Below are 24,801 nucleotides of genomic sequence, written 5' to 3' on the forward strand. Positions count from 1 at the left end.
ACTTCTGTCCCAGGACAAAGCACTTCTAAAAGATGTAAGTATTTTAAATGAGAAACTGAGTATTATGACAGAAGGTAAAAATTCTGGTACCTACATTTTAAAGGAAATGCAAGATATTTGGGATCACAAAAATTATTTAAATGATTGAAAATTATTATGTGAAATCAAATCAAATTAAATTTATTTTTAAAATATTTAAATTTCTCACAGTGAAAAACTAAGGAGTTTGTTTATCCTGTCAAAGAAAGGACTGGGACATCACATGAGTTTATTGCCTTGCTGCACAAAGATGCAAAAGGACTTAGGTTTAGCAAAGGCCAGCACATGGAGAGGCAATGGTTGAATATTGAAGTCATACATAACCAGATGAGAAATAAAGCACACTTCAAAAAATGACAGGTCTTCACCACTGGAGAAAGACATTAGAGGAATAAATTTGATAACCACAAGCCAAGATTAAGTGGCTTTCTGGAAGCTGTGCTTCAGTTAACCAGGAGTAAAAGGTCTCTAGGCAAGGATAACGGGACCAATATTAAGCTTTTTCATGCAGATCATCAGGCTGCTTGTTTAAAGGTTCCCCTCTAATCTTAAATACTAAAACTTGGCAAGACAAAAGACATGTGTCACAATGATAAATCCTGAAAGTATTAGAGGACATTCAAAACATGTAAATTATAGAGATGATACTGGGGATTGCTCCATCTTTGGTAAATACCAGTATAATTTTGGTTTTGTGAAGATTTTAAGCATGGTTATGATTTTATGTGGGTGGTTAAGTCCTCAATACTTCAATAGAATTTAAGCATCTTTTTAGGTCAAAGTTTTATCTGAATAATTAGGGCTGTGAAATTTCTTTTTTCAATATTTCAGTGCATCTTCTGCACAGTTTATCATATGTCACCAATTATAACTTATTTCCACAGTCTTTAAGGAAAGGGGAACCAGACTGAATCACATGTTTATAGTATTCTAAACCTCTCTCTAACAAAGAAATTATTAAAATAGAGGTTTGTCTGAGAGCCAAATAAGATGAATATAATATTAAGATATCACACTTGGAAAAGAGGGTTTGTGAATTTACTTGAATCTCTGTAGCAGGAAAGAGCATGAGAAAACATGAAAAATTATACTTAATTTCATGCTGTTTCAATATGCCACACAGTATGTTCAATGCACAACTCTGCATAGCCACAAATGCTGTCTTTTTGTCTATCTCAGGCACATTTGGTTTTTGATAAAACAGTTCCTCCATCCTCATCTTCATCCACAGTTTCTATATATTGAAACACATCTGTAATGAGATATTCTTATTAATGGCAGTGGAGAGCACTGGGTCTACTATTTTCTTCCAGAAATACATGGAAAAAATTTCAAAAGTTTCTCATTTTGGCCTCCAGATGTCATCAAGACCTTTACCTTGGCATGCAGTGTGTGCAGAGCGAGGGTGGCTGGAAAAATCTCATTGATAGCTTCAGTGACTCATCAGCCTTGTTATGGACCAGAATAAAAAGTCTATTCCAAAAATAAACCATGTGGAAAATAAAGAGAAAAAGAAAATTATAAAGGGGGGGGGGAGGGGGGGGGGAAGAAGAGGAGGAGAAGGAGAAGAGGAGGAGAAAGAGAAGGAGGAGAAAATGGACTAGAAAGAGAAGAAGGAGGAGGAGAAGAAATAGTACAGAAAGTACAAGAACAAGAAGTGGAGAAAAAAGAAGGCAATTATTTACAGTCTTTAAAATCTGTGTTAAATATTTCCTCAGTTATTTTATTTCCAAAGTGTCCCCCAAATGTGCGTAGGGAATGCTCCTCTGTTGCCTGGAACAACACAGGGCAATCTTTGACCATGTGGGAATCAAACTAAGATCTCAAGCAGCCAGACAGAAAAGTCCAGATGTCTTGTAGACCAGCACTGCACTCATGTGGAGACAAAATGCCAGGTGGTGGAAGTCAGATAATTTCTCTGCCCCAGTGCAGTGACAGAGGAGAAGATGTCAGTGCACCTGCAGAACTCAGGTGTGGGTGCACTCACATTGCTCCTGCCGCTCCATGATGAAGTTGACACAGAGACTGGGTTGTGCTGGAGAGGCTGGGGGATGCTGAAGCCCCTCACCTGCAGCAGGAAAGGCAGATTTTGGCAATAGGTTGTTAAATCAAAGTCTGGAATCAATAATTACTGGACTCAATTTCTTAGCAGTCCTGTTTGTGAAGTTAATATGTGTGTAAAGTACCAATTTGCCTCTGAGAACTGCCCCAATCTCTTTGGAAATTTGGCAGAATATACTCAGAAAGTACATTACATTTATTCTTAATTAAGAAACTCCAAGAAAGTATTTAAACTGTGATCTCAAAAGGAATGTGAAAGTAGTTAATGAGAATGGAAATCTAGTCTGGATCTGCAGAGAACTCAGCAAGGCTTTTTATGTAAAAGATCCAGTAGAATGTATCTGTACCATATGGAAATCTTTAAGAGACCAAACTAAATGCAGGTAATTAGGATACTTATAAATGCAATATCTTTACTTCAATATTCCTCAGAATGTCATTCCTAGTTTTCTTACTTAAATTCTTTCTACATAATCTATAGATATAATTCACAAACTGCCTCATACTTCAGCCCTACTAAAAATATCATTCCAAGGGTGTCCCTAGTCCATGTTTCCTCTTCATGCAGAGGATTTCTCAATATGTCTCAATATAACAAAATTAAAGGAGAGCTGTAAAAAGTCCCCAAATGTGTGATATGAAAATGTATAGCAAAGAAAATTGCTGGAACTGGAGATACACTTCCATTGTGTGAGTCCTGAAGAAAGTATTTCCATTTTTGCATAAGTTTCTGCACTTCTACTATCTTATGGTTTCTACTGCTTTTTAATAAGATGTCTAAGATCTTTTAGCAGGTTTTGAAAAATAATGGGCACGATTTCTAGAATAACAGTATCTATTAAAAGGCTGCAGGATGTAAAGTAGCATGATATTACCTTGAGATGATTACATTTCTCTCTTTCAATGTATTTGTCAGCTTCAATTTTTCTTCTCATTTCAAATATCTGCCATTTAATTATCAAGGGAGACTATCACAGAATGGAAAAAATACCAGGTTTATGCAAACCACTGGATTCCTTGTGTACATGAGAGGAACAAGGGCTGTTTAGATGGAAAGAAATCTCAATAACCTAGAGACAGCAGTGTCTGACACTTCCATGATGGTGCATTTGTTCTTGTCAAATCTATGAGAACACATTAGCATAGTTCAATTTGGATGACAGGTTTTCTTGGTTGCTTTTACGGACAATTTAGTCTGTTCTCAAATTCAAAAGTGCTTTTAATGTCTTGCATTGAGATCTTGTGATCCACATTTATATGGTTTAGTGGTGGACTGGGCAGCGCTGGGTTAGCAGTTGGACTTGATGGTCACAAAAGACTTTTCCAGCCTAAATGACTTTATGGTTCTGTGATCAGCAATATCAATAAGGACACCCGAGGTAATTATCCTTTGGCTTGTGTGATATTCAGCAACAAAGAAAAGTGAGCATAAACATATTGCAATATATTTTTTCTCTAAAAAAATGGCAGCGTAGGTTATGTTTTAACTTGTTCCTTTCCCTGGTTTTCAGCCTTTGGGATATTTTACTTGCTTTGTCTTTAAGAAAATTGTAAGAGAAACTAGTTCCAATAAATGGTTCAGAGTACTACTCCTCTTAGGGAAAATATAGAACAGAGATGGGCAAAAGCCTAAAAGACTTGCAGTTCACCTTATCATTAATTTCAGTCACAGTAATGGCACTCAATCTGCATGTCCAGGGCAAAAAACCACAATGGCAGCCAGGGAAACCCACTGAAATATTTGAGAAGTGGAACTTGATTCCGCACTATGTCAGTTATATGGTGTCATTCTCTCCTACAAATTAGTAACAAAATCAAAATTAACTGTTCCAGGTATAGATGTGGTGACGATGCAATTTTTTAAGCACTATGCATATCCAGTATATGCTATTTGATACGAAACTGAAACTTCTCATTTGCATGTTATGCTTTTGTAACAGACTCGAGTGTTTGGTGGCAACAGAAGATGAAACCTATACCTCTCTGCAGAATTAACACATATGGAATATATAATCACTCTAATAATTTAGGAAATTTTGAAACATATGGTATTAATTTATCCTGAAAGGGGTAGTTCCACCAGAATTCAGATGAGTTACTTTCTTGGGGAAATACAAAGAAATTTCTTTGTCCCAAGTTCCTTCTTCACATTCAGTTTTATCTATTCTCAAGCAGAGAATGTGATAAGCTGCCTTTGGTGTTCTGCACCACACTTTACTTTATGTACTTAATGACTTTAGGAGATCTGCCAGAGCAGCTATCAGAGTACCTATCTTGTTGTGTCATCCCTAAAATGCTCTTGTTCAACACACTCTTGTTCCTGATAACTTCTGTAATGTTTGTTTCAATTTTTTCATTGCATATAATTTCCCAACAACTAAAGAAGGTGACCTGCAAATAAAGCTTTGTGTAGTTCTATTGCTAAGTATCTGGAATTTTTCAAAAATGCTAAAAATCAAATAAAGAAGTAACTTGCATTCCAAAAGGGAACACTATGCATAAATGACATCCCCCTGGAACTTATAGATAAGTCAAAACATCCTGAGGAATTCTGTGTTTCTTAATTTAAAATCTTCATATCTTTTCTTGGAGATTGTACTGACAAGCACATTAGAATTGGGAAGGTGTATTTCATGAACAATAAATCCCATCAGCACAACTTAATGCTATATCCTGGGCTGATAGTTTAAGAACTCAGTAAAATACTCTGACAGGTTAAATAAGTGGTAATGGCATCATTAGAGCTGTGATGGTTCAAGAATGCAAGTGAGGAAAATGTGCAGAGAACAGTACAGGCATTACCACAGCCCTTGGAAAAAGCATTTTAATTTCTCACATCCTCCCTGCAAGGAGGTCCCTTGCCACCAGCGAGGTGGGGCCACAAGTGTTCTGCAAAGAGCACTCACAGCAGCACTCGAGGGCCTGGCTCTGCACCCCTGACTTTTTGGTGAGCTGTGGCTGATGGCTGGTTTGTGGAGGTTATTGTGTCAGCCCATGGGTGTTGGTAATTGCTATGTTATTGCTGCTCATTTTCATTGCGGGGTCTAGAGGGATGATGCTGGTGTAAGAGGAAAGAGTGGTCATTAATGGCTTTATGTGGAAGTCAAAAAGTGAAATCAGACTTTCAGTCCTCACAATTGTGAGGCACCTATATGCTCCACGAATTCAACAGTTACTAATTAATTGAACAACATAATTAAGTTAAACTTCAAACAAATGTTCTCCACCCTACTTGGTCGAAAGGTTTCTTCTTTTGATCAGACTGAAAGGAGATCATTTGGGCTGGAAAGCCTGACCAATATCACTTATGTTTAAAAACCTTTTTAACCTCTTTTATAGTTATGTTTAAATAATTCTTTATTATATGTTTGTGAATTTGGCTTGCTTTCCTAGGACTCATCTTTCTTCCTGACAATCTCCACACTCACAGAATTACATACTCCAAAACACAAAGAAAATAACTAAGACAATTAAGAGTTTGTTTAAACTACTACACCAAAGCAGTATGTAGCTAAGACCTCTTAAGGCAAGACAGTGATAAAATCCATTCAGCAAGTACAGTAACTCCAAAACAGTAACAGTACAAAAACTGCACAAAAACACAGTAAAAAACAGTAACTCCTTCACGGTGATCAAAGTGTTCTCTTGAAGCCCATGATCAAGTGAATACAATACTGGGAAATAAGAAGCCATTTATTGGAAATAAAGTCACTTTTAAAAGGAGAAAATTCATTGCTTGTGTACTTGTAAATTAGTGATGCCTTTTTAGGTGCTTACAGAGCCTTCATCTCTAGAAGGGGTAACGTAATTAAAGTTAACCTGTGACCAAAAGCTGAAAATGTTCTTTTGGATGAAAAGGTAAAACAGTAATCTGCAATGCACAAGATATTGAACTGCATAAAAGCATTTGCTTCAAAGCTCAAGGACACCTCAGCATCTATAATTGGAAGGGCTCTCAAAGGGCATAGACAGAGTCTTTCAATTGAGGTAGGCAACACTTATTTTAAAACAGTCCCACAACATGAAAGTCTGAGTTCCTTTTAACCTTTTAAGGAAAGTAAGTGAAAGAAAGACACAGAACAGTCAGCTCTACTTTGACTTTACCATCTCAAAGCAGATATACCTCAGTAAAAAGTTAAATGGTTCAGCTAATAGATGTATGTCCTTTTAAATTGTAGTTCTGAAGTCCACTACTGACTGAAGGAGGTTTCCAACATTAACTTATTGAGGTGTCTGAGCTTTTATAATCTTCCTGGAATTATGTTCTCTCCATTCTTGAGTGTAAAAATAACAATTTATTCTTTCCCCCCTCCCTCCCCAAAAATTCCTGAGATATAACTTCCTCATATCATAATACTGAGGCACCATGGCAGAAGCAATTCTGACCTTGGAGGAGGCATCCTACAAAAGGAAACACCTATTTACTTAGAGGAGGGCCCAAGAGAGGCTTTGTTTCCTTTTCAAACATTAAAGGGTAAGTGATAAACATCAGGTTTTGAATGCTGTGCATAACAAGCAGTATTGGAATGTCATATATTTTTTCTCCTTTCCTTAGGTATTTTAAGCTTCTCATGCATCTGGATAATCAATATTCTCAAGGCAATACCTCCCTGTATGATTCAGATACTGGAAGTATCCATGAGTTTACAATGGGAACTGCATCTTCACGCAATACAGTGAAATAGCATGACTTAAAAAAATTTATTATTTTGATTATTTAAGTATCATCCCACTATTATCTTCAGTACAGTTACTGTGGTGCAAGAAATTCATTTCTTGGCTCTAAAGAACATATTATGCTATCAGGTTTATATGAACCAAGTTGCTTCAAAACCACAGAGTGACATCCTACCTCACATTCTGGAGGCAGACTCATTTTAAAGCATCCAATAGATAAAACAGTTTTAATATTAAACTGTTGCTACTTGTTTATTAATTAAACTGACACTATGAGCTTAATATAATAATCTGTGTTGACTTTATATATTAGTCCTGTTTGAAGCTTGTACATTGTGCTGCAGCATACCGATGGGACACAAGCAGCTTTGGCTAACATCCAGGAGACTGCAGACTTCAGAAAATGCTTTTCTTAGTATGAATCAATGTGAAGCAGATTTTGTCTAGAATGTTAGAAACTCTAAAGGGGCAGTGTTGTATCCCCAGTGGTCTAAGTGTGTGTGCAAAGCAAAGCTTCTGGGAAAAAAATAAAACCAGTCCTTGGGCAAGGCAGGCAGGCTTCTGGCACAACAGCTCTTCCTTTGGGAGCACTGGCTCCTCTTCAAGCCTGAAATAGAAGCCACAACCCAGCTGCTATTTAAAGGTTGAGAGCAATTGCTCTGATTTTAGTTTAATTCCATCCATCAATTAGACAAATCTGAAAGGAAATGCAATTGATACCTGGGGGACAGAGCAGGATTTTAGTGAGGAAAGAAGCGATAAGGTCACTGTCTCCCATGGGACAGAGAAAGAGAAAGACCACTGATTACCACCTGTGGAACATGCAGATGCAGACTGAAATAAATTAAATTCTAGCAATTATCAGATCATGCTAATATGGAACTGTACCAAATAGAAATCACTTGAACCAGGATATGATTAGCAAACAATTTTATTTGTGTAATGCAAGAAGCTGGTTCTATGATTTTAGAGGAGGTGGCTAATCCTCTCCATTCTTTTCCAACCAGTTGTGGAGAGATGGATTTAGCCTTCATTAACCAAGATATTATAAATATTTATTTTTTTATCTACATCCATGCTATAGGGACAACATTTAATATCCCCATCAGCCAGTAATCCATCTGGATTTCAGCTACATCAGTACAAATGTCTACCCAGGTGTTAGGATGATACAAAGAGATGCTGGCTGGTGTTTGGTTTCTTGTTGCCAGACAATGAGAAGGAAGTCCTCAATCTCAGTCAGATCAGCCCAGATCCAGGGTATCTCATGTGGCATTTACTGCCCTGCTCAAAATTGCAAACAGTGGTCTGCAGGTGAGATGCAGAACACATGGTCCCTCTGAAGACCCTAAAATAAGGATAACAATCCCTGACAAGTCTTATGACTGTCACAGAATGGACGTGTGCTGGTAACATACTATGCAGCTGGAGAAAAATTTGTCAGACTTCAGCTTAAACCAGCTTGAGATATTTCTGAACACAGACCTCCTGTATTAGGTTGAGATTCACCACAACAGCAATATAAAGGCTGGGTGGTTTTACAAATCAGTTTGAAATTATTTTGCAGTAATGAAATGGGTAGCGAAAAAGTAACAATGTGAAATGAGATTTTTGTTCCAAGAAAATAAAAGTAAGGTAATGATGAAACCACTGTTCAGTTTTGCACACAGGTCTTTTTTTCATTCAAAGACATGAAAATTCTTTAGAGCAGGAAATTAGGAAGAGAAAATGAAAAACACACTAGGCTAGATTTAAAAGTCAATTTTAATTGCAGAAAAATCATCTTTAATTGTAGAAATAGCCTGAACTCTAAGGACAAGTAGTATGATCTATCTTTTGCTCAAATTAGTTAAATGCAATAAAAAGAGGTGAATTAGTCCTTAGACTCTCTAAGAACATTCCTTGGCTGTGCTGCAAAAGAACAAAGAAATTTTTATGTATTTCAAATGACACCAAGTCACAAGATGTCACATGAAGAGAACTTTAATAGTTTGAATGACTCCTGGTTCAACAAGAAAATTGGCCAGGATCATTACAGGTGGGGTGGACAAAATATTAGACAGGAAAAACAAATCATTCCTTTCCAATGATTTACAACAACTATTTGTTAGCAGACTGAATTCATGGGTTTTTTCCTTCATGCTGGAAAGGTTATAAACAACCCCAGTGCAAATACAAACTTGACAAATTTATTCTGAAAGGTAGTGGGCTTAACAAGCTAACTGTGGCAACAGGTCATATCCCTAACCATGTCAGAATTTACTTTCTGCAGCGTCTTCTATGTCAAAAAAGTAGGAGCCCTCAGCTTCTTGAGAGACAAAACTCTTACTTTCACCAGCAGTAGCAATAAGCAGTGGAAGAACTTTCTCTGGCTCCTCCCTGAGTACTTCACTACCTTACTTTTCCTTAACACTGTGTTAAGAAAGAGCAGTCACACAGAGAAACATGCTTCTTTTAAGATGGTTAGAGAAACTGGACCTGAGGATGTGTTTCCAGAGATTGACCATTAACCAGACCTTGTCCCACCACTGGTTATGTTAAAAGGTCAGAGAAGGACTAACAATGCATCCACTATCATCATCCTGGGACATCATCCAAGGAAGGGTCTGTGGGCAGGAACAGAGGCCAGGATGCTCTGACCTCCAACCTCTGTGTCATCCAGGCAGGCTCTGTGCCAGGAGGAGGTCAGGCAAAACCAACTTCTTGCTTCTGAAGGGAGTCTTGCCAGGAATTTCAGCAGCAGCTTTCAAGAAGGATGCCAACGAACACGTCTGAATACCAATGATTTCCAGGGCCAGTGACTCACTCCAAGGATGGGCATCCTGGTGAGAAGAGCTGTGGCACCAGCCCCAGGAAACCAGCACCTGCCTGGGGCACTGCAGGCTGAAATCACTGTGCTGGGGATACCCACACCAGCTGTTCAGGCTGACTTGTTAAAGCAATTTTCTGCTTCTAACAGTACTCCTGAGTGGTCATGGGAACCCAGTGCCACCATGTGGCACCTTATCCAGGGAGCTACACTGGTGACTTCCCTAGACACATGGGGAACAGATAGAGATCCCACTGCTCTGTCATTGTATATGGTGGATGAAGGGAAGGTTGCCCTGGCCTTCCTCCTCTTCTCCTGCCAGCCCCTTGTATCCAAGTAAATCTGAATTTCCAGTGGCAGCTGGGTCCAAATCCTCTGTCTGTCTGCTGAGGTGCATCTCTGTCCCCACCAGACCCTATAGATCCTGATGTGGTCCCCAGAGACACAGATCAGTACCATGAGCTCTCCTGACAGAGAGTAATGAATAATGTCTCCCTGCATGCACACACCCTGAATTTTAGCCCTCTGCTTGTCTTTAACACACTGCCCAAAAGAAACAGAAACCACTTACATTTTACTCATTCATCCTAAACTCATTCTTGGGAATGGATGAGGAATTGTGGTTGAAATATTTAAAAAACCCTACCCAAGGCAGAGGTAAGCGTGGCAAATTTCTGCTTGAGCAGTTCTGTGTAGTGATAAAGCAAAGAAAACAGAGCTAATGGCAAACACTAAGCAGCCTTAGCCATAGGCAGTTTTACTAACTCCAGCAGGAATGTGTGGTGTTTTTCCCATAAATACTGCATTGAAGTGCTGTATCTCTCACTCTGCTTCTGTTCAGCTAGCAGCAAAACCCTAAGCTAACTTCTCTGTATGCACAACCCTAATTGAAAACAAAGTAAATTAAATGAATTCCAAGCAGTGCCAATAATAGCTACTAGTAATGTTGCAGTACAAATCCCAATATTTTATCAGTTTTTAATAACTGTGTTTCCCTGCTGTTTGCAATGACAAGAAATTTCCTCCAGTATAAACACAGTTCTTCCCATGAAATTATTCAGCAGGCCTCATATGAGCAATATATTAAAAACATACTATACAAAATTACTGAAATGTAATTGTGCTGCAAAGAAACAGATATAAAAGAGGGTCTACTTCAATTTCCATTTGGTGACTTTGCTTTAATCTCATTTTCAGTGAAACACTTTAGCAAGGGTTTCATTCAATAACTTTCCAGTTTCCATTCAATAACTTTCATCGTCACTGACAAATGGAAAGGAAGATATAGTGCTGGGTAGCATGAAAGAATTTTTAGGGAATATATTATACACATTTATCTTCTTTTATGCTTGTACTTTATAAAAATAATTTGTGATATTTTTTTTAGCCTCTTAATTACCTGAAAAAAACCTTAAAACCGTTTATAAAATTGGTCTTAATCTCTGAATGCAATTATCCTAAATGTGCAATTAGACTTTTCAGGTAAAATATCATCATATAGTAAGTTTATCTAGAATAGTTCTATTCAAATAGTTTTTGAAAAGCTAAAGTTCTACATAAAAAAATAAAGGTTGCTTCTTAAACTGGCCTATATTCTCACTCCAGTGTCTGGATTTGTGGCACACTTCTTGTGGCCTTACATTTTATGGGATTTGTCAACCATACAAGAGTTAACAACATTTTCCTCATGCAGCTATTCAGTAACAAAATTCTTAGGCTTCATTTGCAGTGAAAGCAGAGAAAGCAGAGAAGCAGTGCTGCTGCTGAGCCTGCACTGATGTTTTCCCTGCTGGGGCCACTGAGGCACTTGCTCAGGGCTCTCCCTCCACAGAACACTAAAAGGGTTCCCAGCACAGGGCAGGCTTTCAGTACTTAGTCTGGGTAGGGAAGGGGTCCTCTTCAGTGATTCAGGAGTTTCTAAAATATTAGAATCACCTACAGGTTATTCAAATCTATCTTTAACACTATAGGGAAAGAGTTTCTTTGGTTGCTGTTGAACAGAAAGACTGAGAAAAAATGATCAAGAGTGGTGAAAGGTTTTGCAGCAACAAAGAATTTCCAGAGATTTCAGAGAACTTTAAAGAAAGAATAAATTATTTCTGGTTTATTAATATTCCTCAGATACTTGTTAAATGTCAATTCAGCCCTAAACTGTCTTTCTCCTTCATGGTACTCTGCCTTATTCAGAGGCCAAATTATCTTATTATTGAGCCTGGTGAGCCCACATCACACAAGAGAATGGAGACTTATGCAACCCCCATGTGGTAACATGCTGATGGAGAAACAGCTTTTATGCCAAAATCATTCTTACAGAACTTGCCCATCCAATTCTAATTAGAAGTTGGAAAATTTTAATGAAAGAAAACCATGAATATTTTAAAGACAATAGCCTGCTGGTAAAGTATTTAAATTAAGCTTTTCTGCTTCTCTCTTTTTGCCCACATCCAGCCTTTGCCAGTGCTTCTCTTGGGGGACTCAGAGATACAAAAATTGTGGTCTCTCCTCCAAGCACTGGCTCTGATTTCCTCTCAGCCAGCTGTGGTCAAAAGACCTGCTGGGGAGGAAAGCTCCTTCTTCCAGAACAGCATTTCTGAGGTCTTGCCAGAGCAACTGAGCTTATCCCTCACCAATCCAGAGTCACTGGCATGGATTTCTAGTGAGTTGTTGCTGCCAGAATAAACTGAAATGGTAACTTACATCTAGAGCTATACAAAATATTTTCAGGGACAATGCCTCTAATTTTATTGGTCATTTCCATGGTGAACTTTGTGCAGCATGGCTAGAGTTTGCAGGTGTGATCCAACCTTGTTTTCATAGGTGATATGAACATGTAAGGCTGAAATCCTAAGTACACAGACATGTTGGACAGCTCAAGGCACAGGCAGCAGCTAAGGAGATTTATTAACTTGGCTCAATATGGTAGACACCTAACTTCCATACAAATTCCAAAAGTTAGGTACTTAGTCTGTTTGGCTGTTTTGATTTACACTCATCAATGTATACCTACACTGGCAAGACTCTAAATACCTTTAAAACCTATTCCATTAAAGCATAAATCTCCTTACAACCACTTGAACTTTCCCTGTGCTAGGACTGAAGGATATGTAGGCATCTGTCTGCCCCCTCACCCTTTGAAAGCCATGTGGGACTATACATATCTCATTCTGTAGCCTTGGGAGCCTGGGCTCTTGCACACAAATCAGATCAGAAATTGGAGCCTCTTTATTAAACTATATCTGGATTTTTTTCAGTTAAAGAAAGCAGACTACAAAAATTACTCTGCTATTCTGACATACTAGCAGAAAATTAGTTTGAATGTAGAGAAATATATAGTTAGAAATAAAAGCCAAGAAAGAAGATTGCATTAAATACCAAAGTGATCATGAGCAGTAGCAGTGAGCTTTTTTAGGCTCTTTTAACCACATTTTCCCATTCTAGTTTCCATTTGTTAATTTAAAACAAGTGTGTATTTTCCCCACTTGAGGGGTTTTTAGCTGTAATGGTCACCATGGTTATCACAAAGACAATTTAAATGTTAGGAATGCACAAAATCGACTTTCAATGGTTCATTCTGGAAAATATGTTAAACTCCTGAAGCCTGTGGATAAAAAAGCTGCTTAAAGAAACCTCTCTAGTCATTTATTTCATAGGTTTGTTTATCTGGATGGTTAAGACTGGGCACATTCCTGAGAGATAGAAACCAGCATCTGGCCTTTAAATTGGCTGTTTTTCACCAAACACTGCCTTGTGGGTTGCAAACAAGAGAAGCTATAAGGCTGGAATGGGCCTAGGACTCTCTCCTCCTCAGTACTTGTACCAAGCAGTTCCTTACAGTGAGAAGGATTTATTTCTCCTGCCCCCTTCAGCTATGCCTAATTTCCATTCAGTGTATTTTAAAGTTTAAAAAGAGTGTTGTACATATATCTGAGTCAAATGCCTGGTTCATTTGACTCAGGATCCTAAAATATAGGCAGCCAGGATTTTTTTTCTCCACTAGCCTCCAAAAAGTGTCCAGCTGTCCCTTTCTTTAAACATGACAACCTGAGTATTTCCTTTAGGAGAACTCCTTCACAAGACACCAGTAATTAAAGATGCAAGATTTACTTACAACTCTTTTAAGATTTATCCTTAGCTGGTGGTCCTAACCCTTGTGCAGACCTTGCTGGCAGTGCTTTCTTCTCCTCCCCTGCCTGCCTCCAGCTCTGCCCCATTGCCATCCACACCCATGTTCTCAGGCAGCAGCAGCACTTCCAGAGGGGGAAACAAGCCAGCTCAAATCACCCCCAGAATGGCTATTCTCTCTTAGACTCCTTGCATCTCTCCAAATTAATCCCTGATTGCTGTCATTGCCTTTATTTTTTTGTTAACAAAACCCATTAAACTGGGAACACTGAAATCCCCACTGAGCCTTTTCCTTTTCCAGAACTGCCATATACAGCCTGGCACAGCTGTAATGAGAGTCTCAGAAACAAAAAAATCAAGCCAAAGTAGTAAATTTCCACTGGAAATGATCACCAACATCTATGAAGTTTAACATTATCCTCTGTCTAATATAAAACCCCTTGGCAGAAATGATGCAAACTTGTCTTCACTGAATGTATTAGTGGAGATGGGGGATAACTTGCTAATAAATAGACTGTAAATACTCCATAGGCTTCCTGCATCTGACATGAATAAAGACAATGGAAAATTAAAGGAAAAGGAAAAGGCAAGGAAAATGAAGAAAAAGAGGAAAGAATAAAGTGTTTTTCTGTTTCATTCAGGTTTCTGGGTTTTGGGTTTTTTTACTCTCTCAAGACAAAGTAGGAACTGTACAATTACAAAATCATTTTCCATGCATCTTGCCAGAGGTGGCATCAGATGAAGTCCAACTTTTAGACCCAGGTGAGGGTTTGTGTAGGCAAGACCTTCAAGTTATGTGGATTCAATTGTTGCTCTCTTGGCTTTCATGAGATCATGGCCAAGCCACTTAACTCTGCATTTCAGCCTTGCTTTTGCTCTGGTAGTGATAGCTAAACCCAATTGGTTTTGGCAACTATGCTTATTCACAGTAGAATCTGAAGATAGCTCAAAAATTATTGTTTGCTTTTGGAGGCATAGAGATAAGGCAGCATTTTCCCCCAGGAAAAAGTTCAACATACAGACTCAGAGCAGATGACATTAACCAATCTGCTAGTAAAGCTTTTACCCAGTTTATGGGAACAGCAATCCCTGGAGGCTCCCATGGGTGCTGTTGCCCAGGAGTGAACACCCCTGCAGACAGTGTGTGGGTCTCAGCCTGAGGAGCTGTGATCCCAGCACTGGCCTGAGCACACACAGGAGCTCCAGGGAAGTGAGGCTGACAAAGGGATTCATGTAACCATCTCCATTGCAGACATAAAGATTAATTTTTCCAAATGAATGTAATTTTAGTGTCTTCAGAATTTGTCATGTTAATTTGATATTATTGCCCAAACAAAAAGGAAGATAGAAACATATAATTTTGAAAGAGAAGATAATATTTTGCTTTTTCTGCTAATCTTCTGTTTAGAATTTATTTCCTCTCTCCTTCTCTGACACCTGGATGGGGGGAGGGGGGGTGCAGGAACGAAAAGGAAAAGGAAAAGGAAAAGGAAAAGGAAAAGGAAAAGGAAAAGGAAAAGGGGAAGGGGAAGGGGAAGGGGAAGGGGAAGGGGAAGGGGAAGGGGAAGGGGAAGGGGAAGGGGAAGGGGAAGGGGAAGGGGAAGGGGGGTGAGGGGAGGTGAGGGGAGGTGAGGGGAGGTGAGGGGATGTGAGGGGAGGGGAGGGGGGGGAGAAAGAAAAAAAGAAAGAAAGAAAGAAAAAGAAAGAAAAAGAAAGAAAGAAAGAAAGAAAGAAAGAAAGAAAGAAAGAAAGAAAGAAAGAAAGAAAGAAAGAAAGAAAGAAAGAAAGAAAGAAAGAAAGAAAGAAAGAAAGAAAGAGAAATAAAAGAAAGAAAAGAAAGAAAGAAAGAAAGAAAGAAAGATGGAATTACCCAAGTATTGAGTTTATTGAGTTTATCTCAAAAGAAAGAACAAGAGACATTAAAACTGAGAAAATCCAGGTGTATGGAACAAGCATATATTGCCTTAATTGAAACCCAGAAACATTCTAATTGCTAGAAAATGCTAATAAGCAAAACTGCTGGTTCCTTAAGTGAACATTTTGCTAAATCACAGGCATTTAATTTCCTCTTGTGCATTTAAATAGCATACATTTACTGAAAATAAAGTATCAAAATAAACATAAAAATTCTGTTTATCAAAAGAAGAATTGTTTTGACAATTAGTGTTTCTTCAAAGTGATATTATAAAATATTATGCATCAGCTATGCTCAGAGAAAGCACATCATTTGGCACTAATTTGTCTCTAGTTAGAGACAAGAGGGCACGTTTCAGTGAAGTGCCTTGAGTAACCTCAGCAAGGGAACTTAAAGGAGCTCCTCATTTGACTACGGGGTTGGAAGGATCTGGCACTTTGGAAATCCCAGTGATGTGATATCCTTATATTTCTAATGAGAGCAACTTCATCAGTGAATTTTTAAAAGAACTTTAAGTGATTGTCTGATGATTAACCAGAATTGATTTTAATTTCAGACCATCAGCCCACACATTTTTAGGGCCATTTGACTTAGAAAACTTCTCTGCAATTCTGTGGAATAGAATTAGAAGATTTTGCTTAGAATTACTCTGGAAGGTTTATATTAGTTTTCTAGGTTTGATAGGACCTCCACTTCATTCCTCTGACTGGACAATTGGAATACTCCTGGTCTTTCCACTAAAACACCAGACTGGCCTTTGAGGTAAACTAAATTCCCAGTTGGCCTGCAGATTTCCTCAGGACAAGTCATTCATGCTAAAGGACAACTTAATTCCTTATCTATTTTTCCCACTGAAAAGCTGTGGAAGAAGCCCTCCCCCATGCAGCCAGCAAGCCCTGGGAGCTGCTCAGACACTGCAGTGAGACACCCCCATTCCATTAGGGCCAAGCATTCAGTGCTCACCTAATGGGACTTTTCAAGAGCTCACTGCAGCTGTGAGCTGGCATTCACTGTTTGCTGAGCAGTCTTCCCTCTCCTCAGCACAAATCATGATTGTGCTGGCCCTGATTTATTAAGAAAATTGGGTTATTAATGTATGGAGAAATGTGTGCCCCAGGAATATTGGCACTGACAGCTTAAAGGGACAAGATTCTAAGGAATCAAGTCTGTGTTTGGGCTGTGACTGAAGGCCCACAGAAATGAATGGACCAAATAACTTCAAAAAGAGAACATTTTTCATCTTATTGGTCACATTCAGTGCTTCAATGATTTTTTTAAATTCATTGAAGATACAGAAACTGTTACACATTACTCCCCAATAAATGGAAGTTTAGCTCTTAATCTTTTTACAAACCTAATATAAGTAACAACTTTATTGAAGCTACACCAACAGCTGAAAAAACTCTACTGAGAATAAGTTCTTTGCTTTAGCAGGGAATGGGTGCTAAGTATAGCCTTATAAACTGTAAAAATTTTACTGCACACAAGACTGGTAAAAGTCTAGCAAAAGCAAAGGAAAAAATGTGAGACAGCACAGATATCTCAACTGTGCAAGGCTTATAGCATAGTATATATAGCTTGTAACTTATATTTCAGCAATATAAAAATATATTTAATCAAATCTACTGAGAACAGTTTTAAGAAGGAATTCTGGGTTTCTTCTGACTCTACTCTTCAGCTGAGTTTTTGGCTCCTATAGGTCACTTCCACACTCAAGAAGCAATTGCTTTTTTACAACCTCTACCCAAATTCTTTTCCATCCATTATAATTATAAAATAAGTTCAGCTTCTTTCCTTTAGATTTACATAAGTTTTTTGTGCATCTCCTGAATAGGAATTGATTGCACTCATGATGGCAGGCTGCTTCAAGGACACTGAAGCATGCATGTGACATATAAAAGGATCATCCTCATTTCTGGGAAGGCTGGCATAATTTCCTCAGTCATCCTCATTTTCACTTTACCATTTCACCATGCTTTCTCAGAAATGTGGGTATCTCAAACATCTTGCTGAAAAACAAATCTTATAGACCTAGATTTATCTTAATTTTCTGTAAACAGTCATTCCCACCTGCTCTGTTTGCTGTTCTGCTGGACAATGCCATCTCTGCAGGTGAGCTGAAGTGCTTCAGCTCTTTCAGAAAAAGTTCAGTCATACACAGGATCTGAAATCTGAATTCTATTTCATCAGAATTAAATACTCGCTGAAATCTCTCCACTCCTTCATGACAAAAAACAAAATAAAACAAAGCAACAACAACAAAACACAAACCAGACAAACCAACAAGAAGAAACCACAGTGCCTGAGCATCTACTTACACAGCTCTGTCATCAGCTACTTTAAGGCAGTGTCATTCAACTAAGATAGCTCCAGATCTATCAGGCAAATTTGGCTGCCCAAACATTTCTCTCCATGATTCTGAATATTTCATCCACATTATAAGCAAAACTCTTGCTTTTAATATTGACCTTTGTAATTTGACTTCTGCTCACTGCAAATTCAAAAACTGCTCCTTAGTTCAGGTAGGGAATTGCTTTTTCAAAGCAATACCCTGAGGCACACCAAAGTAACAACAAAATTCAGCTGGCTGCTCCTCTCTGCACTCCTTGCCTGCCAACAGGAGCCAACAAAGCACTGCTGCCAAGAGGCCACTTGGGATGAGCCACCTCTAGCAGCAAAGCCCAAATTTATGGTAGTGCTGGTGCCTATGGACTGCAAAGCTTTGCTGTATGTCCTCGAGCACGCAGAGTTCTGTCCCTCCCTGGCAGTGTCCCAGGACAGGCTGGATGCAGCTCTGAGCAGCCTGGTCTTGCAGAAAGTGTCCCTGCAGGTGGCAGCGGGGGTTGGATCTTTAAGGTGCCCAAATCACACGATGGTTCTGTGATTATCTGAAGGCTGTTGGTCCATCTGACATTCTCAGAGCCTTGTGTTGCTCTTCTTTCCATGGGTCACCCAACTCAGCAAGGAGCCCACACTTCCAAAACATCAAGGTAGAAGGTTCTTGTACTTGGGAAAGCAGGAATAATATTGCTTACCCAGCCTGACAGAGAGTGCCATGAACCTGCCTGCAGAAACCTTTTATTATACCTGGCCCACGAAGATACAGCAGGTGAGAATTTCTGTAAGAGATGAATGTCACAAAAAGAATATGTTCTTGGGCCAAAGAGTGATGAAAATTAAATCACAGAAGTTTTATTAATTCTCATTCTATCTACAAAAAAAGCCCAAATCTAAACAGACAACAAAACCCATGGAAAAAATTTCTTATGCAAATAATTTAATAAATGTAAAAAATTATATTTGTGCTTAGCAGACACCCAAACACTGAGAAGTAGGTACATTTTACATACTCACACTGCTGATGAAAGACTGAAAGAATCTGAGGATAAAATGAACACATATAAAGTGGGGAATGAGATTTATGTGTGAAAGCCAAATCTAGAGACTTGTTCTTTCAAGCAAGTTGCATTTGTGGAAAAAAAAAAATACCTCTCAATACTTAGTTCACACAGAATTCAGTAGGTTTCTACACATATATATGAGGATCTGCTTACATAAACTCCTGTGAAGAACATGAACACAGAAGAATAAGAATACCAGATTTCTATTCTTAGTAATGAATCACTAAAAATGAAGGAAATCAGTGCAATGCAATTTCTTTTTCAAATACAATTCAGTGGTGTCAACAAACACCATTCCAAACTCACCATGATTTTTTCTGCCCGAGGCTGTGTGGGGAGAGAAAACATCCATTTCCATTCCATGTGCTATTTTTAAAAGCAACACTGTAACTGAATGATTCAGAAATATTGGGTCTTGGAGCAGTTATTTTCTTCCAGTGCTCCAGAATAATACCTCAAAATCCCAACAGAATGTCTCAATAAAACTGTCCCATTATGTATGGCATCAGTAAAAATCTATGGTCTAACAGTCTCTGTGCTCTCCAACAGGAGCTTTTCCGATTTATTTGCCCTGGAAGTTGTCTCTGCTTCCAGTAGCCTCCCCTTCTCTGGCACATGGTTGTGGGGTGGTGTTAAAGCAGCAAACATCAGGAAACTGCTTCTACTGCTTCCCCATCCTCTGCTTAGCCTCCCAACACCATGCAAGCAGTAATTTAATCTCCTTGCTGTTCCTCTGGCTCCTGTCTCCCCTGTTGGGATGTGTCACAAGGATGTGCAGGTGTAGATCCTCAGCTTCTCCAGTGAACTGCCCCTTGGGAACATCCAGCCCCCATCACCAGGCTCTCACAAAGATCCTCACGCTACACCTCTTGGCAAAGCCCAGCTAGTCCTAAAAAAGAGCTCAATAGACAACTTCTTTTGACAGCTTTTGAAGGTATCTACCTTTTTTACTGGCTCTTTTCCCTTCTGTCTTTATTAACTTCACCTTCTAATGAGGTCCCATGAAGATACATCTCCTCATTTAACTTAAAAGGTTCATTGACCCTCTGGCATACTGCTATACCCCAGTAACCTGTGAGTACAGTAATTAGGACATTATAAAACACTGAGTTGATCTGCACACTTCACATTCAGAGGAAGAGACGTGTGCTGTGTTGCAAAGAGAGCTGGCTGAAGCAAGGGAAGTCCAAAGTGAAAGAAAAATTAATAATTTAGGAAAGAAAGTTGGGATTATTCACGGGAAGAAGAGATTGATTGGAGCAACAAACTTCAAGGAGAGTTGCTAAGGGCAGCACTCAATTTGCTTCAAGAAAGCTCCAGGAGCAATAAAGAATAAAAAGAGAGCAAAAGGCAGAAGAGGGAAGGGCAGCAATCACTCATTGACTTTTGTAACACATTCCTACTGCAGCAGACTCACAGTAACAGCACATAAGAAACTGGCCAAGAGTCAGCTCTTGTCACATGCTGCCCCTGGTGTGACCTGTGAGATGCAGATGGTCCCAAATTGTCTTCACTGCATTCATACAGTCATGTAGCTTCACAAGGATATTCATGCAAATTCAAGAGGCACAATTTAATCATCATCAAGGAAATCGCAACACCTTTCCTAAAGTGTTTTTTTTTTTTTTTTTTTTGTGAAGGCAACAGCTTCATTCTATTCTTATTTACTATTACATTATTTTTCAGCCAATAAAAGTAGAATGTGTCAAAATGCCTGACAGCACCAAACACCAAGAGACAGATGAAATTGCAGGTACAAGCTGGTACTATACATCACTGTGGGTATGAAGCAGGATTTCAAGCACTTGTTTCAGACATCCCCAAAAGTAATGGTTTATGAGCCACATCCTGGGCTCTTTAATCATCACAGATATACTGCCTTCAACAGGAGTGCACTGCTAAATATACGTGTATTGATGCCCAACATGCTACTCTAAAATAAGTGTATTTGGCTTAGATCTATGTCAAAATAAAAAATGCATTAAGTATATGTACATGGAACTGTACTTGTACCAATGAAGAATGTATCTCATTAAATTGCTAGATTTAATGACAAGATTGTTAACATCGCAGAGATATCTGCAAAATCCTTTGGATCATCCTGGATTATCTCTTCAGCTATTCGTCTTACATAATTTTTAATTTCCTTGGCTGTTAATCCTGTTACGGAGGAGGTTTTGAACAAACACTTTAATTTTTGCAAATTGATTTCCATGATATCCCTTTTTCATTGTGCCCCTTCACCGTTCAAGCTCTGCAATAATATTATGTAATGGAGCCCACACATCACCCTTCTCTCTTTTATAAAACAGTCACATCACACCATGTACTTTTACAGGCACCTCAGAAAAATGATTTGCTGGTTCCAAAACCCACACACAATTATTTTTATTTTTTTTTCTTTTCTTATTTTTTTTTTCGCAGAGATCCTGATTTGCTTCTTCAACATCAGTTATTTATCCCTGTAGCAGCCTGAAAAAACAGGCAACGTTAGTCACTCCGGTAAATCCCGAATAAGCGATGTTAACGATTACAGTTTACAAAACTGTTACTGCAGGAGACACCTCAAAGTTCATCAATGAAATAAAGTGCACCTTAAAGTCTGGTGCTATTCCTATTAATCAAAGCTTTCTGACTTTATAGAAGCAGGCACACTTTGAGAGGATGTGTGTCTGGGGAGCTCAGCCTGCTGTGATCCCATAAACATTTGTCTTCCCTGCAGAGTCCCCAGGGGGCTCAGTCAGGTGTGATGTAACCTGGAGTGAAGGCACTGGGCTGCAGCTCAGTGACTGAGGGACAACCTTCTGCCTCGCCACGTGTGTGCCTGTCAAACTGGTCCCTTCAAGCCCTGCACTTCATTTTTGGCCAGCAGAAAGAGGAAAGGCCGTGGTGATGCACAGACAAACTGCAATTCCTGTTCAAAAAAACTTTTCTCCCTGTTTTTGATTTTTTTTTAATTCTCCATTATATGAGAAGATTTAACACCACTGCATCCACAGTGCACCTAATGGTTTGAAAGGAGTTTCTGGAAGGAACAGCTATCTCAGTTTTACTTGGTATCTGCCCATATTCTTTTTCTCAAGTATCATCATTATTAACCATGCTTTGTTTTCATATTAGAAGAAACTTTTCCCCTAGACAGTCAGCATGAGATCCAGGTAAGTGTGGGATGGTAATTTTGGCATTTGGTTGTTTAAAACAGATTTTATGCCAATGATAGACAAACCTCAAAGGACACATTCCAGCCAAAGGCAATGTTTGTGTGGATTTCAGGCCTCCATCTCTCTCCAACAGGCTGCTACCCAGCCTTTCCACAATCAGCATAAGAACTCACTCATGTTCCTATTTCATTTCCATATTTTCCTTGTTGTGAACCAAAGAGGTTCACAGGAAGCTTTAGAAAAATCTTCCACAAGTGATTATGCAATGAAAGACATTTTCTCTGCTCAGACAGACCTCATCTCCAAACACTGTGAAAAATTTTGCAAATAATTGGAACTATATGAGCCAACTCTCATCTAAGCTGTCAGAAAAGACTGGGAAGCACTTGCAGAGGACTAAGGGCATTTGGAAGCATGTCAGAAGGATTAAATAAGGAAAAAGAATTGTGTGGGCCTTTGAAGGAGATGGCACAGAGAAGAAAAGAATGGAGAGGAGAAGACAGCATAAATAATGTTTCAAAGCTGGAAGTGTCATAATCAGGTCAAAAGGGAAAAAAAAGATGGCTTTAGCAATCTGTGTGCTTATAACTTGAATGGAGATCAGAGAGTTTGTGCTAGCACAGACAAGGAAGGATCTGGAGAAGGAGATGTAAAATTGTTTCAGTCCAAGTTTTCTCACTGTAGAGCTCAAAACCTCCATGTCTTAGCCTTACTTGAGAGCATCACTATCAAAATAGAAGCAGCATTCATAACTGTTTCTGCTCCTCCTTTTACCCAATCCCACATTTCACAGTTTAATAAAGCATCATGGTGGATGAAAAGCCTTACTTTGACCATATTTAAGCTGTTGGTCTATTTACACAGCAGGTGCAACAAAAAAAGCTGCCCTTTGAGTTTCCATTCTCCATTAGCCTTGCCAGTAAAGGAAATCTACACCAGTTCAGGAAAAATTCGCATTTTATGTGGCTGTGGATAGAGAAGAAGGAAACGAGCAGGTAGCAACAGCCCTGTCTCTCTCTTAGTTCATTCCAGCTGCATTGTTTATACTTAGGCTTTGCTTTTTGGCATTTTTCCCCTTAATCTTATATCTCTATTAACTCACACATATTATGTTAAGACAATAAGGTTAAGTGTACAAAGTCAGCTATTCAAATCCAATATTCAGGCTGTCTTCAAAAATCAGTATCAGGGCACACAGAAATTGAAGCAGCATCCTACAGAGGCTGCCTTGATATAAAACCACCCTGGCTAAAAAGTAGCCGTGTGTCTCTATCCTGTATGAACTAAGAAATGTGGTTGAATAGTGCCTTTGCAAGTGTTCTCTGGCATCAGAGAAACAAATGTATGCCCTTGTCCTCTGGTCCTCTGGGTGCAGGATGTTCAACATCCTCAGGTCTCAGCCACTCCTCAGGTCTTTTATTTTCTCTTCTTCATGCCCAGGCACTTTACCCTTCTCTGCCCTGCTCCAATTCTCTTACTTTTATTCTTGGAAATGACTCTCCCACTTCTGCTGAAACAGAGAAAAAAAATCTTGAAAGGAAAAGGCTTCTTTTAGAGTCAGCCAGGAGATCCAGTCCAGTCCCATGTTGTTGAGAAAAAATTGATATTGTTTAAGTTACATCATCAGGGAAAAAAAAATTAAACTGAAGCACACTAATTGAAATTCACGCAGCAAAAATTATCTCTTTCAGAGCCACTCTGGTTAAAAGTAAACCCCACTCATGGACTCTGACCACAGATGAATGTGATGATAAGTGATCCTTTTTTTTTTTTTAAAAAAAAAAAAAAAAAAAAAAAAAAAAAAAAAAAAGAGAGACAAACATGAACTCTGTTCAGTCCCACTTCTGGGAACCAATATAGTCATACCAATAAATCACTGTCACTGCTTGATAAACAGCCTCAGATTTATGGCAGGCACAGGACCCTAAAATAAACATATTACAAACAGTTCTGAGACCAGTAGAAGAAGCAAAGCCTGATTTATTAAAGATGAGTTATAGCTGAATTTGCTAACAAACTAAGCTCTGACCAATCCTTTTCCCTTGGCTGAAGCAGCCAAAACACTTATTTCAGAGGTGGTCTGCCTAGAGCAATTAAGGATGTGCTCCTGTTAGTCTGTCCCTTACTGGTCCCCCCTCTTTTTTTTCCTAGTCAACTTTTCAACTTCAAACCTGTTAGAAAGTTGTGTATCTATGTCCTTTATCTCCATGTGAAATTCAGCAAAACAGTTTGATAGTCATTAGAGAAATCATATATATATATATATATATATATATATATATATATATATATATATATATATGTATTCTCTTTATACAGACATTAGTAGAAACAATAAATTTTAGATCTGTGCAGGAAACTGATATTTTCATAATTTTCCAAGTACTGATACAATTTTTCCTTTATTAAACATGTCTATAATATCCATTGATTCTGTAGATCATACAGATCTGTAGATCGTTTTTAGATCATAGAAATTTGAAATTCAAATTATAATATGAGTGACCTGTAATAACCTAATGAGAAATAACTGTTTATAGAGGAATGGGTCAAAGCCAGTCTTTGATGCCTCTGACTGCTGATCCATTTTTATGCAGCAAAGGCACACACACTGCA

General features: G+C 38.7%; 1 protein-coding gene across 17 annotated transcripts in view; it reads right to left on the bottom strand.

Moving 5' to 3' along the window:
- The window catches only part of LOC110483230 (uncharacterized), a 305,445-nt gene that overhangs the window by 83,277 nt on the left and 197,367 nt on the right, over nucleotides 1-24,801 (bottom strand). Inside the window, exon 5 of one of the 17 annotated variants that reach the window (XM_085559768.1) lies at nucleotides 8,524-18,742. The exons of 15 other annotated variants lie outside the window; for them this stretch is intronic. The gene's annotated coding sequence lies outside the window, so the exon portion shown is untranslated. One more of the 17 variants, XM_085559760.1, reaches the window with a different exon arrangement.

The sequence above is a fragment of the Lonchura striata genome, chromosome 1 (assembly GCF_050655825.1).
Source record: "Lonchura striata isolate lonStrDom1 chromosome 1, ASM5065582v1, whole genome shotgun sequence".
Lineage (NCBI taxonomy): Eukaryota > Metazoa > Chordata > Aves > Passeriformes > Estrildidae > Lonchura > Lonchura striata.